The 16,866-nt window shown below is 36.6% G+C and overlaps 2 pseudogenes; one reads left to right on the forward strand and one right to left on the reverse strand.

Annotated features, from left to right (window-relative positions):
- Positions 1 to 1,384: 1,384 nt before the first annotated feature.
- On the reverse strand, positions 1,385 to 3,460 carry LOC126954440 (serine/arginine-rich splicing factor 10-like; annotated as a pseudogene).
- A 2,946-nt stretch (positions 3,461 to 6,406) lies between these two features.
- Positions 6,407 to 8,590, forward strand: LOC126954483 (high mobility group protein B1-like; annotated as a pseudogene).
- The last annotated feature ends 8,276 nt before the right edge of the window (positions 8,591 to 16,866 follow it).

Raw genomic sequence — 16,866 nt, forward strand, 5'->3', positions numbered from 1 at the left:
CAGTCTAATGCTCTCCCAATAGAGCTATCTCAGCTTACTGCCATTGTTTTGTTCTCTACAGACAAAGCCTAGGTTACTAAAAACAATTGAAATAAGTAATCCTCTTAAAGGGTTGCTTCTCCATAATTCTTACTTATATCTGTAAGCAAGCAATCTGAGATTTTAAAAGATGCTAGCTTTTTATCCAAAATGAGATTGGATATGTCAAGTCAGTTTTGTCCCCAAAACAATCTTTCAGAGAAATACTAGAAATTAAATGGTAAAGGGTATTATTTCTTTATTTTTAGTCAAGTACTACACTGGTAGTCAAAAATTCAAAAGATGTGACTCTTTCTTAAAACTGACTAATCTTTTTTTCCAAAATCATTTTAAATTTCATGGCACCACAGAATCACCTAGAATGAGCGTGCTGTTTTTGAACTTGCCTCACGTTAAATAAACTGAGGTGTGAAATGCAAGCCTCCTACATAAAGAAACAGGCAAATTTTGATGCAAATGTATAGGCCAAATGCTGTAAGCGTCAACATTTCAGTTCTTTTACACTATACACCACCCCCCCAACACACACACACAGCCTACTTTGAAACAATTCACTTGCTTCTAAGGACAGTAAGAAAACTAAGCAATATTATGGTCAACAGTACTCCTTAAATTTTAGAAAAACTACATAAGAACACTCTTTTCCCCTTAAAATTGTTTCTACCATTATTGACCTCCACAAATTTTAAGGTGAGTTTTTCTGATGTTTTCTTGTTCCAAATCTGTAGAAACCAGAAAAAAGTAAAGGCTCCATGTTTCAGTCAAAAACTTAATCTCCCTGAAAATACTACATGACTCAGTTGGCATTATTCCCCAAGACAGTGGAGTTAACAAAAGAACTAATCCACATTGCATCATAAATAAACTATTATCAAGAGCCTAGACATCTTGATAAGACAGAAAGGTCCACGCTGAACCTAAATGTGTCTGAGCAATCAGTGTTGTACTGTGGCTACAACTTCACTTTTGTAACATTCTATCTTACTCCTTTCTAGGTTAACAGTTCTATGAAATATGAATACGAAAGTTTATTTTTAGTAAGAATGTTGCAAATTATGGTCAACCAACATCTTTCACCAAATACTTCAAGCATAAAAATGAGAATCTTTACAAAAATATACACAGACATAACAAATTGGTAGCTGCCCATATCATTAAACAAACTGGACTCTTTAAGAGTGGCTTCTCAACAGCATGTCATTTTAATATAACCATTGCCTGGTACAGGGAAAACTAACAAGTGTTTGTTAAACATCATTGCAACATTGTATTCCTGATAATTTAAGTCAACGAATCTATGAACAAATGAATGATATGTGCCTAAAAATGATCATGGTTTATACTATCAGTGGCCACTGGATTTAGGACTAGTCCAAGATCTTGATCTAGATTTTGACCTAGACCTAGACTGTGACCTTGACTGGGATTTGGAGCAAGGCAGTTCTTTCTTCCTTGATTCCTTTTTATGTCTTGAGCAAGACTTGTAATGTGTTTTGGAATCTGTTTAAGAGGTGCCTCTAGTTTTGACATGCAATGCAGGCCTAGAACATGATTTTAGCCTTCATTTATTTCTTGGGCTGGGACTTGGACCTTGATCTTGAATTGGATTTAGATCTTGCAAAAGAGCGATTTCGGTGTTTAACTCTGTCATTGTTGGAATGGCTTCTGCTACATGATGGTCTTCCAGTCCATCCACCCTTTCTAGGACTATTAGATCTTCTATAGATGTAAATAAAAGTTCGACTTCTTGATCTTCTTTCATAACGTTGGCTTCTAGAATCATAGCGTGAAGAACTGTACACACTCCTACCTTCCTTTGCTTTCATCTGATTTGGGGGTCTTCCAATCCTCCTGTGCAAACTATTTCCATTTGACATCCACAAATCCACTTTCTGTCCAAATTAGGTAAAGCATCTTCAGCATCACGAACATCCTCCAGTTGAACATAAGCAACTCCTCTTGGACAGTGAGTGTAGAAATCAAGTGGAACATACACATCAACTATAGGATCATAACGACCAAATTCATGCCATAAATCTTTGAACCTGCTGTTATTGGCTCCATTCCTGATAAACAGAGGCACCTTGGGGGACACAGGTAGCTGGATATGACCGCTGTGTGAGTCTCAGCACCAGGCACCAGGGGATAATAAGGGACTCAGCAAACTGTCCAGCCCCCAGCGGCTGATCCTCAGACACGCACAGCCAAATTAAATGGCTACTACAGCTAAATTAATTCTTTTATGTAAAAGAGTAGGAATTTACTGGTTTTGTTGTAAATAATAGTGATTCTCAAACTTTAGCTTGTATCCAAATCACTTGAAGGCTTGCAAAACACAAATTACAGCACCCAACCCAGTACTCTGGGATGGACCTTGAACATTTGCATTTCTATCCAGGTGATGGCGATGATGATGATGATGATGATGCTTGTCTAGGGACCACACTTCGAGAACCACTGGTATCTATTAATAGTTATTTTAACCCTGGCTGGATGTAAAAATCTCTGGCTTTGGTGCCAGCTTTATTTTCAAAATTTCACAAGTCATTCTGATGCACCAGAGTGGAGAATCACTGGTGTGTGAAATTAGCCAAGTTATGAAAGATAGAAAATTTGCAATATAAGTCAAGATTTTAAAAAGATAATGCACTGAACTTAAGAGCCAGGACTAGTTTATAATTTTCTGGACTATCGCTATGTGTAAATAATTTAAATTCTGGGTTCTTACCCTATGAGCAAACAACTCAAGTTCTGTGATTTTCTGTAAAACAAGAACATCATAGGATGATCATGAACGTACTTGCAAACCAAAATTTTATATATACCTTTTTAGCAGGGAGCATTTCACACTAAGAAGTGATGAAATGTAACATTAATTAGCATTACTAATATAAAAACAAATAAAGATATAAATTTGATGATTTTATTTGTACTGTTTTGTTAACTAGATGCTTAAGATGGGATGGGGGACCTATTAAATAATGATTGTTGGTTTTAAAAATATCTTAATTTTTTACAGCAAGTAGTCAATAACAGTGTCCAGTAGGTGGCGATAATAGCCTTTCATACAACTTGAAAATAGTTGTGTACTTACTGGTCAGTAATTGTTTTCTCACTTGCCTGTACAAATAGAAAGCACAAAACACTTTATAGGCCACCTGGAGCTTTATTTCTGAGTAAGTTTTTTGTTTGTTTATTTTATTCTATTTTGGGAATATAACAGAGGTTGCTTTAGGTTTCTGTGATCATGCATATTTAGAGGTTTGTAAAAATTATTTTTTAAACTTTTATTATAGAATTTTTCAAATATGAAGAAAATACAATAATGATTACCCACCCAGCGTCAGCAATGATCAATATTCTGCTATTGTTCCCATTTTACCTGTCCCTTCCATCTTCCCAGCCCCCAGCTTGTCGTCATCCCTTCTACAGCACTTACAAGCAAATCCCACATATCACATCACTGAACCTATAGAGCTTTAAAAATTGTCAAGCTATAATTACTAGATTTTAGGTGCATTATTTCAGAACCCATTGTTTGTTTTACTCTACCAATTGAGTACCATTAGTTTCTGTTTGTTTGTTTTGTTTGGATTATATTTTTCACATAATAATGAACCAAACACCTACTACTAGTGCTTTGAGAACTGGAAGTAGGTGGCAGCATGATTAGCCACAAAAGGTTGTGTGTAAATATCAATATTTTTAAAATAAAAAATTGATATCTTCAATTAAATTTTTGTTTTTTACTTTTAAAATTTTATTATTTTTTTGAGACAAGGTCTCGCTGTCACCCAGGCTGGAGTGCAGTGGTGCAATCACAGCTCCCTGCAGCCTTGGCCTCCTGGGCTCAAGTGATCCTCTCACCTCAGCCTTCTGAGTAGCTGAGACCACAGGTACATGCCATGGTTCTCACCATGCCTGGCTAACTGTTTTATTTTTTGTACAGATGGGGTCTCACTATGTTGCCCAGGCTGGTCTCGAATTCCTAGGCTCAAGCAAACTGCCCACATCAACCTCCCAAAGTGCTGGAATTACAGGCACACACTCTGGTGCTTGGTTGAATTTTTATTTTTGAATAAAAATATACAATTAGAAATTTATTCTTATCAATAATAGAAGGTATATATGTATATCTTTTTATCCAAGGTATCCAAAAGAACAAAAAGTTTTACTGTATGGTTTTTATCTAAAAAAATGGAAGCATATTAAATTTTGGCAAGTAGAGAAATGAACATAATTAAGAATTTAAAGAAAGAACTCAATGACCCATAATTCCTAAAACAACCCCTTAACATTTTGTTATATTTCTTTTTTCTCCTTCCTATGTGGAGGTCTCCCTCTTCCCTGAAATTGCATGCTTATGTTGGACATAGAGTAGAAGGGGGACATCCTGGCTCTGGAGGTTTTCCACATCTCTGACTCTTCAGTCACTTTCCACTGATAAAAAGCCAACCAAAAAAAAAAAAAAAATTCGAAGTATTTGCTAAATGAATAAAAGGCCTAACACTTTCTATATCTCATTATGTGCTATCTAAAACTTTCTTTTTTCTTTTCTTCTTCTTCTTCTTTTTTTTTTTTTTTTTTTTTTTTTTTTTTTTAGGGATAGAGTTTTACTCTGTTGCTTAGGCTGGAATGTGGTAGTATGATCACAGTTCACTGCAGCCTCGAACTCCTGGGCTCTAGCAATCATTCCACCTCAGCCTCCTGAGTAGCTGGGACTACAGGAGCATGCCACCATGATTGGCCAATTAATTTTTTTTTTTTTTTTTTGTAGAGGTAGGGTCTCGCTATGTTGTCCAGGCTGGTCTAAAATTCCTGGCCTCAGGCAATCCTCCTGCCTTGGCCTCCCAAAGTACTGGGATTGCAGATGTGAAACACTGTACTTGGCCTGTAAAACTTTTTTATTTTTTTATTATACTTTAAGCTTTAGGGTACGTGTGCACAACATGCAGATTTGTTACATACGTATACATGTGCCATGTTGGTGTGCTGCACCCATTAACTCGTCATTTACTTTAGGTGTATCTCCTGATGCTATCCCTTCTCCCTCCCCCAACCCTACGACAGGCCCCAGTGTGTGATGTTGCCCATCCTGTGTCCAAGTGTTCTCATTGTTCAATTCCCACCTATGAGGGAGAACATGTGGTGTTTGATTTTCTGTCCTTGCGATAGTTTGCTCAGAATGATGGTTTCCAGCTTCATCCATGTCCCTGCAAAGGATATGAACTCATCCTTTTTATGGCTGCATAGTATTCCATGGTGTATATGTGCCACATTTTCTTAATCCAGTCTGTCATTGATGGGCATTTGGGTTGGTTCCAAGTCTTTGCTATTGTGAATAGCGCTGCAATAAACATACGTGCGCACGTGTCTTTACAGCAGCATGATTTATAATCCTTTGTGTATATACCCAGTAATGGGATCACTGGGTCAAATGGTATTTCTAGTTCTAGATCCTTGAGGAATCGTCACACTGTCTTCCACAATGGTTGAAGTAGTTTACACTCCTACTAACAGTGTAAAAGTGTTCCTATTTCTCCACATCCTCTCCAGCACCTGTTTTTTCTGACTTTTTAATGATCACCATTCTAACTGGTGTGAGATGGTATCTCATTGTGGTTTTGATTTGCATTTCTCTGATGGCTTGGCCTATAAAACTTTTTAATACTGCTTCCAAAGTTGATTATTGCTTTTTTTTTTTTTTTTTTTTTTTTTTTTTGAGACGGAGTCTTGCTCTGTCACCCAGGCTGGAGTGCAGTGGCGTGATCTCCACTCACTGCAAGCTCCTCTTCCTGGGTTCACACCATTCTCCTGCCTCAGCCTCCCGTGTAGCTGGGACTACAGGCGTCCGCCACTGCGCCCGGCTAATTTTTTTAAATGTATTTTTAGTAGAGACGGGGTTTCACCGTGTTAGCCAGGATGGTGTCGATCTCCTGACCTCTTGATCCGCCCGTCTCAGCCTCCCAAAGTGCTGGGATTACAGGCATGAGCCACCGCGCCCGGCCGTTGATTATTGCTTTAATGAAAATTATTTTATTCAAAATTCTAAGTTAAAGACAACAACCTGGTGTTTCCCAAAGGGCAATCAATACCTGTATTCAGAAAACTCTGAGGAGTTGTACCAGTCATGGTACAAGGAATTAATTTAGCTTATAAGTAAATCACATTTTAAATTAATAATTAAGTATATATTTAATGCATTGTAGGATAAGATAACTAACATAAAGACCATGATTTCATGAAATTGTTTCCTAAGATGACATTACAATAGGTAATTACATTTATTTTTAAAACCCATTAAAAATATTAAGTTTATAAATTATATAAACTGTCAAACTATTTTCCAAAGCGGCTATGTCATTTATATTCCCTCCAGCAAAGCGTGAGTGTTCCAGATTCTCCACATCCTTGTTGACACTTGGAACTGTGTGTTCTTTTAGCTATTTTAGTGGGTGTGTAGTAGTCATATATGTTTTAATTGAGAAAATGAGTTATTTTGCTGAGAAAGCATATGGGGAAAAATGATAGTAGTTTTCAAACATGTGCCATTTAAAGGATAGAGTATATGTATACAATGAAGCTTCAGAAGTAGAGCTAGGCAGGACTAACATAGACTTTATAAAGAAGCAAATTCTGGCACAAAGTAAGGCAAAACTTAAATGCATGGACTCTCTTGCGTAATAGTAGTGAATGTATTTATATCCAGCTGTATCAGTGTTCGTCAACTACAGTCAACAGAAATTGACCAACTTAATGAAAGTCATGTATTTTAAGGATATAGAGTGGGTCACGGAATCAAAGGAAAAGCCACGCAACTGGCACTTGGAAAGGATAGGAAGCAACAGGGCAGCGTAAGAGATCTATGTCACAGAAGCCAATGAACAGCCTCCTCAGAGAGCTACTGTCAAGGTGAATTAGTTCCGTTTTCTGACCTTGTGTCACTCAAGATTTAAATTCTAAGGGGAGAGAATCTGCTTGGCCTAGTTTAGTTTACATGCCCACTTCTTGGTCAGAAGAAGGCAGAATTGATAATCTCACCAAAGCGCATGTGGTAGGGTAGAAGAAATTCCCCAAAGAAATATTGAAGTGACTTTACCAAAAAAATGGGCTACTGGGTGCTGGGCAGGCAAAATAAACAGATGCCACTACACTAGGTCACTACTTTTGATGGGTATTTAGGAGGAATTAGTAGCAGTGATAGGAGGAGGCACCAAAACTCTCTTAAGACCCATTCATTACTTGAATTTTTATTAAATGTCTACTCCTACAGTTCTATGAAATCAATAACTACATTGTATTGAATTCAAAATACTAACTTCATTACCCTGAAAGTGTTTTTACATACATAGCAAATATTCTTTGCAAAAAAATTACTAATTGGTTTTTTAGAGGGGAGAGATGGCAATTTCATTTTATTAAATATAAATACAAACACATATATAATTACATATGAACAGATTTCTATGGTAAAAATATTCAATTGATTGCAGTACACTGAGCTCCATAGAGAGAGTGCTGGGGCAAGTGAGAGCCATATGGGCACTGGGCAACTCTGTGCCTTGTTGAAGAAAGATAACTAACATGGGCAAAGTAGATCCTAAGAAGCCAAGAGGCAAAATGTCATCATATGTGTTCTTTGTGCCAACTTGTCAGGAGGAGCACAAGAAGGAGCACCCAGAAGCCTCAGTCAGCTCCTCAGAGTTTTCTGAGAAGTGCTCAAAGAGGTGAAAGACTACTTCTGCTAAAGCAAAAGGAAAATTGGAAGACATGACAAAGGTGGGTAAAGCCCATTATGAAAGAGAAATGAAAACTTACATCTCTCCTAAAAGGGAGACAAAAAAGTTCAAGGATCCCAATACACCCAAGAGGACTTCTTCAGCCTTTTTCTTGTTCTGTTCTGAGTATCATCCAAAAATCAAAGGAGAACATCCTGGCCTAAACATTGGTGATGTTGCCAGGATGCTGGGAGAGATGTGGAATGGCGCTGCTGCAGATGACTAGCAGCCCTATAAACAGAATGCTGCGAAGCTCAAGGAAAAATGTGAAAAGGATACTGCTGCGTACCAAGCTAAAGGAAAGCCAGATGCAGCCAAAAGGGAGCTGTCAAGGCTGAGAAAAGCAGGAAAAGGAGAAAGAGGAGGACAAGAAGATGATGAAGAAGATGATGATGAATAAGTTAATGTTAGCACAGGTTTGTTTTTCTTGTCTATAAAGCATTTAACCTCTGTGCACAATTCACTCCTTTTAAAGAAAAAAATTGAAATGTATGTTTGTGTAAGATTTGTTTTTAAACTGTACAGTGTCTTTTTTTGTACAGTTAACACACTACTAAATGTGTCTTTCGATAGCCCTGTTCTGGTGGTAATTTCAGTAGGAACTAACCTTGCTTCGTACAGTATGGGGGTATAACTTGATGAACTGTCTCAAAATAAACGTGTACCTAGCACACAGATCAAGAAAGAGGGTAATTTCAGCACCCTAGAAACCACTTAGAAAGCACTTTCACTCAAGGTAATCACTATTATGACTTCCATGGCCATATATTTGTTTTGCCTGATTTTGAAAATTACCTTAAATTGAATAATTATCATATGTGATTTTGGGGGAGGTCTGGGTTCATTCATTCAACATTATATTTATGACATTCATCCAGTATGTATTTGTAGTTTGTTCGTTCTCATTGTTATATAATATTCCATTGCTTAAATGTATCACAAATATCCATTCTACTGTTGATGGACATGTGGAGTTTTACAGTTTGGGGTATTACAAATAATATTATTATGAACATTTTTGTACATTTCTTCTGGTGAAGTTTTAGGGCTATTACAATAACCCTACTTATTAACAGAAATGCTTATATATACACATATATGTATGTATGAGGTTGGTACAAAAGTAATTGCTGTTTTTGCCGTTAAAAACAGCAATTACTTTTGCATCAAGTTTATGCACACATATTTATATCTTGTTCACTTTTGGTGAGCATATATATATATACAAGGGGGATGATCATATATATAAATAAGATGAACATATATACATGAGGAAGATGAGTACATATATAGTTTGGCGAACATATATATATATTCACCAAAAGAAGTGCACAAGATATATACATAAACATTCCTGTTGTATATATACCTAAGCATGAACTTGCGGGATGGTAACATGCTCCATTACAATGCTCAACACTTTTCCTAAGTAGTTGTACCAATATACATTCCCAAAAGTGTGGAAGATTTTCAGCTGCTCCATATTCTTGCCAATACTTGGTTCATTATTTTTTTCACTTTAATCATTTTGCTAAATGTGACATTGTCCAGTAATTTTTGAGGAATTTAAAAATCCTGTGAGAGGAGGAGACAGAAGTTAGAATATCACTCTACATTGATTAAAGTTGTAATATGGTGATCTAGAGTTTTATGAGATTCATAAAATAACTTCTTAAAAATAAAAAGACTTAGAGATGAAAGAAATCTGTTGCTTTCTGACTCCCAACAAGTTACTGTCTTCCCGGGGGAGGGATTAATTCCGTTTGCATTATCCAATGTAATGAAGAATCCCGTCAGGTTGGTTAGGATACTCAGCTGATTTTTACCCTACCTCCTCTTTATATTTAAATCCCAGTATTTGGTAAAGTCCAGTCTATAAGGTTTTAATATGTTATTTCTGACACATTATGCAATTTAAATATTACTGCTCTTAGCTAGAATACAGTCTGCAAATTTATGGCACAGATTCTTACCATTCCCCATCTCCATCAGGCACATGACAGACGATGTGAATCACAGAAGCCTTTCCCACTGATTTCTATGAGGTCTCAGGGTTGTTTTTTCCTCAGTATAATGCTCCACACAATCACACTGTTGGTCAGAAGTGTCATGGAAGATTCAAACACTTTTGCCTCCTGTACCTTAAGGTACAAGGTAATTTGCTGAATCTTACAATCTTCCCAAGTTATTGTTGGTTGTCCCTGTATGAGACTGATTGAAATTTGGGAGGCCAAGGCGGGCGGGTCACCTGAGGTCGGGAGTTCAAGAACAGCCTGATCAACATGGAGAAACCCCATCTCTACTAAAAATACAAAATTAGCCAGACATGATGGCGCATGCCTGTAATCACAGCTACTTGGGAGGCGGAGGCAGAATTGCTTGAACCTGGGAGGCAGAGGTTGCAGTGAGCCGAGATCACACCATTTTACTCTAGCCTGGGCAACAAGAGTGAAACTCCATCTCAAAAAAAAAAAAAAAAAAAAAAAAAAAAAGCTATAATTTAAATCTATTATGTTGTCATACTAACTGAGGAGCTGGTTTACTTTCAGTTTAAGTTTAATTCTGTTTAGTTTTAAAATTTTCCTCTTCCTTTATATTTTAATTTTTTAATCTTTAATTTTCATTTGGACTAGGGAAAATTCTGAGAAGATTGCTGTAGCTTCATAGGTCAAAGTAATTTAGGGGAAGTGGGTGACAAAGGAGGAAAGATGATACAAATGGATTAAGCATAACCAGGCCAGGTGCAGTGGCTCACGCCTGTAATCCCAGCACTTTGGGAGGCCAAGGCAGGCAGATCACTTGAGGTCAGGAGTTCGAGACCAGCCTGGCCAACATGGTGAAACCCCATCTTTACTAAAAATACAAAAAATAATTGGGCATGGTGGCAGGCACCTGTAATCCCAGCTACTCTGGAGGCTGAGGCAGGAGAATTGTTTGAACACGGAAGGTGGAGGTTGCAGTGAGCCAAGATCATGCTGTTACACTCCAGCCTGGACGACAGGGTGAGACTGTGTTTCCAAAAAAAAAAAAAAAAAAAAAGCATGAATCCTGACAATGTAGGGGCTGGCTGGAGAGTGTGTAGCTTTAGAGGTCTATAAGGTTCTGGAATGTGTTGGTTATGGTATGATATAGATTGATAATAGCATGTTGCTTGAAATTCATATTAAAAAATATGTCAGTGAATTAAAGATAGGGGTTTTCAAAGAATAAAGTTAAAGAATGAGTTACTTCTTTAAAAATGTTTGGCCATGCTAAGACAACAAAGATGATTATTAAAATCTAAGGCAAAAGATAATTAAAACCTGAGGGAGAAACAGAAAGGAAGGATGGATAGATAAGAGTTTGGCAGTAGTGGACGAAACCAGAGATCTAAGGAAAAGGAAGCCAGGAGACAAGTTTTAGCATTAGTAGTTTATGCTGAACGTCATACTCCTAACTCCAAGCCTTACAAGGTGTGTAAGGCATTCACTTGCCTCTCTGAGCCTCACTTGAGCATTCACTTGCCTCTGTGAACCTCAATCTTTTTGACTATAAAATGATCATAAGAAAGGTCACCTTTGGCTCACTGTGTTTTAAGGACTAAATCAGGTAATGTAAATGAAATAGCTTTATATTAATTAAATGAATGTAGTATCATAAATACTATGGCAATTATAAGAGCCTCAACACATAATAAGCTCAAATTAGATTTTAAAAAATATTCTGGCTTCTACTTCTGTCTGTAATGGAGTAACTTATACCGAACTTGTCCTTTACCTGTGAACAAGTAGAAAACTGGACAATGCATGTGAAACAACTATTTTCTGATATTGGAAAACATGCAGTGCAGGAGTGCAGTCTCAATGAATAGAAACAAATGAGGTGAGTTCCACAAAAGCCCTAGTATTCTGCCTGGAGTCCCTTTCCAGAACAGCACAGGAATCAGAAACCAAGGAAAGCATGGCAGTCTCTTTATGGAAGAGACTGAGAGCAGACTTTGGGAAAGCTGTAGCTGCTTCAGTTTATGGGGCACAGCTCCAGGGTTGGAGGAGCCATTCAGAGAAGCTCTAGGAATCTGCACAGGAGTTTCATTGAGTGTTTTGCTGTATACTAAGGTGCACGCGCAAACCGTGAAATGCCACAAGGCCAGACAAATGGCAATTACTGGAGGATGGTAAGTTGAACAACTCCTACAGCTTAAATGTAGCTGAGAGACATTTGAGTTTCAATCACCAGAGTCACAGGACCTCACTGAAAATCCTGGGAATCCAGTATGTACCCCAGGGTTGTGCCTTAAAATAAGCTTAACAAGTTGTAGAGTAAAACTCCTTAGAATACTACTAACAAAGTTCAAAAACAACCCCAAAAGGATCAAGATGATTGGCAAAAAACTTACCTGCTAGCCAAATTCACCTATCTAAGTGAAGAAAACAAAATTCAAAAATCTTAAGAACGTAGTGTTTATAGTGTATGGCATCTAATACAAGTAAGACATGCGAAGAAGCAGGAAAATGCAAATAAGAAAATCCATCAGCAGAAAGTGAGTCAAATTACAGAGATGAATGAAATAGATGCATCAGAACAATTATAAATGTGTCCAAATATTTAAAGGAAAACTTGAGCATAATGAGGACAGAAATCGATGGTATTAAAAACAAACAAGGAAACTTCTAGAGCTGAAAGATGTCATATCTGCATGAAAATTCACCTGATAAAATTATCAGCTGATTAGGTATGGCAGATGAAAAGAAGAGCAAACTTGAAGATACTGTAATAGAAACTATCCAAACTGAGTTACAGAAAGAAAATAAGAAGAAGAAGAACACATCCTCAGTAACCTGAGGAACATTCCAAGTGATCCAACATATGTGTAATTGGAGTTCCTGAAAAGATCAGAGGAGAGGAGCTGGAATATGTATTTGAAGGAATAATGACTTATATTTTTCAAATAAGATGAAAACTGATTCTTAAATCAAAGAAACTCAACAGACTCCAAGCAGAATAACTGAAAGGAAATGCATTCTAAGGCACATCATATTGAAATTATTGAGAACCAGTGACAAAGTGAAATTCTTAAAAGCAGCCAGAGAAAACAAACATTAAATACAAGGGTACCATGATAAGAATTCATACTGATTTTGTGTTAGATATAATGCAAGCCACGATGCAAGAACTTTGTGTTTGAAATAATGCAAGCCTAAGTCTAAAGAAAGCAATAGGATGAAAACTTTAACGTGCTTTTACAAAAGCTAATTTAGGATTCTTTGTTGAGTGAAAATCTCCTTTAAAAATGAGAGCAAAATAAAGCCTTTTGAACAAAAGAAAATACGGACTATAAGTTAAACAGACCTGAAGTACAAGAAATGTTAAAGTTACTCTAGAAGAGAAAAATTATACCAGGTACAAACTCATTTCTATGCACATGAATGAAGAGTGCCAGAAATGGTAATATGTGGGAAAACACAAAATGTGTTTTTCTCATTTTTACCATTTCTAAAACAAACAAACAAACAAACAAAAAACAAAAACAACAACAACAAAAAACCTTTGAAGAGCAAATGTACTAACAGTGTATGGTGGGGTTTATAAGAGTTTGAATTATAATGTATGACAACAGCAGGACAAAGAATGGCAGGGTATATGTTTATGGCTTGGTTCAGGTGAGTGCAGTTTTCTGCATTCATCTAGTGTTTTTAGTGGACAAAATCATGCATAAACAAGATTAAAATTCAGGCTGTGTTAAAATTGTTACCTATCATGTTGTAACAAATTTGCATTCTCAAAAACAAGTTTTATAGTAGAACTGACTATATAGTTCAGAGTAAGGCAAAAGTTTATGTCCATGTGAACCATGAAATCAAGATGCAGAACATTTCCATCACCCCGAGAAGTTCACTTGTGTACTTTGCAGTGATTCTTGCCCTCAGCCTAAGGCAACAATAGGTTTTCTTCCTGTTACTGTGCTTCTTCCTGCTCTATAATTTCATACAAATGGATCATATATAGTGTAATGCATATGTTTTATGTCTGGCTTCTTTTGTTTAGAGTAATGTTTTTGAAATTCATCTATGTTTTTGATTGTTTCAATAGGTCATTTGTTCTTTATTGCTGAGAAATATTTCATTGTATGGATATACCAAACATATTTATCCATTCACCTGTTGATGGGTATTTGTGTTATTTCCAGCTTTCAGCTATTATAAATAAAACTTCTGTGAACATGTACTAACCTTTTTGTGGACATTTGCTTTCATTTTTCTTAAATATGAGTGGAACCACTGGGTAGGTATATGTTCAATTTCATAAGAAACAACCAAATAGGTTTCAAAAGTGGTCATACCATTTTATACTCCTACCGACAACATATAAAAGTTGAAATTGCTCCAGATCTTCAGGAACAGTTGGAATTTTTCATCTTTTTTATTTTAGCTATTCTGGTGGGTATATAGTGGTATATTATTGTGGTTTTAATTTGCATTTCCCTGATGACTAATGATGTTGAACATTTTTTTCAGGCATAATAGCTATTCTTTTATCTCCTTTTGTAAAGTGTCTATTCAAATCCTTCTCCCTTATTGAAAACTGGGTTTTCCTAACGCAGGAACAGATGGCCAAATACCACATGTTCTCACTTATAGTGGGAGTGAACAATGAGAACACATGGACACAGAAAGGGAAACAACACTCACTTGGGGCCTGTCTGGGGGTGGGGGGCAAGAGGGAGGGGCGGCATCTGGAAAAATAGTTAATACATGCTGGGTTTAATTCTTAGGTGATGGGTTGATAGGTGGAGCAAACCACCATAACACACAAAGCTTCTCATCCTGCACATGTACCCTGGAACTTAAAAATAAAATTAAAAAAAGAAAGAATGACTTAAAAATAAAAATCCATTTAGAGAATATTATAAACACCTCTCTGCAAATAAACTAGAAAATCTAGAAGAAATGGATAAATTCCTGGACACACACACCCTCCCAAGACTAAACCAGGAAGAAGTTGAACCCCTGAATAGTCCAATAACAGGTTCTGAAATTGAGGCAGTAATTAGTAGCCTACCAACCAAAAAAAGCCCAGGACCAGACGGATTCACAGCCGAATTCTACCAGAGGTACAAAGAGGAGCTAGTACCATGTCTTCTGAAACTATTTCAAAGAATAGAAAAAGAGGGACTCCTCCCTAGCTCATTTGATGAAGGCAGCATCATCCTGATACCAAAACCTGGCAGAGACACAACAACAACAAAAAAGAAAATTTCAGGCCAATATCCCTGATGAACAATGATGCGAAAATCCTCAATAAAGTGCTGGCAAACTGAATCCAGCAGCACATCAAAAAGCTTATCCACCACAATCAAGCCAGCTCCATCCCTGGGATGCAGGGCTGGTTCAATGTATGCAAATCAATAAACATAATCCATCACATAAACAAAACCAATGACAAAAACCACATGATTATCTCATAGATGCAGAAAAGGCCTTTGATAAAATTCAACACCACTTCATGCTAAAAACTCTCAATAAACTAGGAATTGATCTTAAAATAATATCTTAAAATAATAGTATCTTAATATAATATTATCTTAATATTATATCTTAAATAATATTATATCTTAAAATAATAGTATCTTAAAATAATAAGAGCTATTTATGACAAACCCACAGCCAATATCATACTGAATGGGAAAAAGCTGGAAACATTCCCTTTGAAAACCGGCAAAAGACAAGGATGCCCCTTCTCACCACTCCTATTCAATATAATATTGTAAGTTCCGGCCAGGTCCATCAGGCAAGAGAAAGAAATAAAAGGTATTCAAATAGAAAGAGAGGAAGTCAAATTGTCTCTGTTTGCAGACGACCATGATTGTATATTTAGAAAACCCCATTGTCTCAGCCCAAAATCTCCTTAAGCTGATAAGCAACTTCAGCAAAGTCTCAGCATATAAAATCAAAGTGCAAAAATCACAAGCATTCCTATACATCAATAGTAGACAAACAGAGAGCCAAATCATGAGTGAACTCCCATTCACAATTGCTACAAAGAGAATAAAATACCTAGGAATACAACTTACAAGGGATGTGAAGGACCTCTTCAAGGAGAACTACAAACCACTGCTCAAGGATGTAACAGAGGATACAAACAAATGGAAAAAATTCCATTCTCATGGATAAGAAGAATCAATATCATAAAGGTAATTCACAGATTCAATGCTATCCCCATCAAACTACCACTGACTTTCTTCACTGGATTAGAAAAAAACTACTTTAAATTTCATATGGAACTAAAAAAGAGACCGCATAGTCAAGACAATCCTAAGCAAAAAGAACAAAGCTGGAGACATCATGCTACCTGACTCCAAACTGTACTACAAGGCTACAGTAATCAAAACAGCATGGTACTGGTACCCAAACAGATATATAGATCAATGGAACAGAAGAGAGGCTGCAGAAATAATGCCACACATCTGCAACCATATGATCTTTGACAAATCTGACATACACAAGCAATGGGGAAAGGATTCCTTATTTAATAAATGGTGTTGGGAAAACTGGCTAGCCATATGCAGAAAACTGAAACTGGACCCCTTCCTTACACCTTATACAAAAATTAACTCAAGATGGATTAAAGGCTTAAATGTAAGACTTAAAATTATAAAAACCTTAGAAGAAAACCTAGGCAATACCATTCAGGACATAGGCATGGGCAGAGATATCATGACTAAAACATCAAAAGCAATGGCAACAAAAGCCAAAATTGACAGAAGAGATGTAATTAAACAAAGAGCTTCTGCACAACAAAAGAAACGATTGTCAGAGTGAACAGGCAACCTACAGAACGGGAGAACGTTTTTGCAATCTATCCATCTGACAAAGGACTAATATCCAGAATCTACAAGAAACCTAAACAAATGTAGAAGAAAAACAAACCATCAAAAAGTGGGCAAAGGATATGAACAGACACTTCCCAAAACAAGACATTTATGTGGCCAAGAAACAGATGAAAAAAAGCTCATCATCACTGGTCATTAGAGAAATGCAAATCAAAACTACAATGAGATATTATCTCATGT

Source organism: Macaca thibetana, chromosome 5 (assembly GCF_024542745.1).
Source record: "Macaca thibetana thibetana isolate TM-01 chromosome 5, ASM2454274v1, whole genome shotgun sequence".
In the NCBI taxonomy this organism is placed as follows: Eukaryota; Metazoa; Chordata; class Mammalia; order Primates; family Cercopithecidae; genus Macaca; species Macaca thibetana.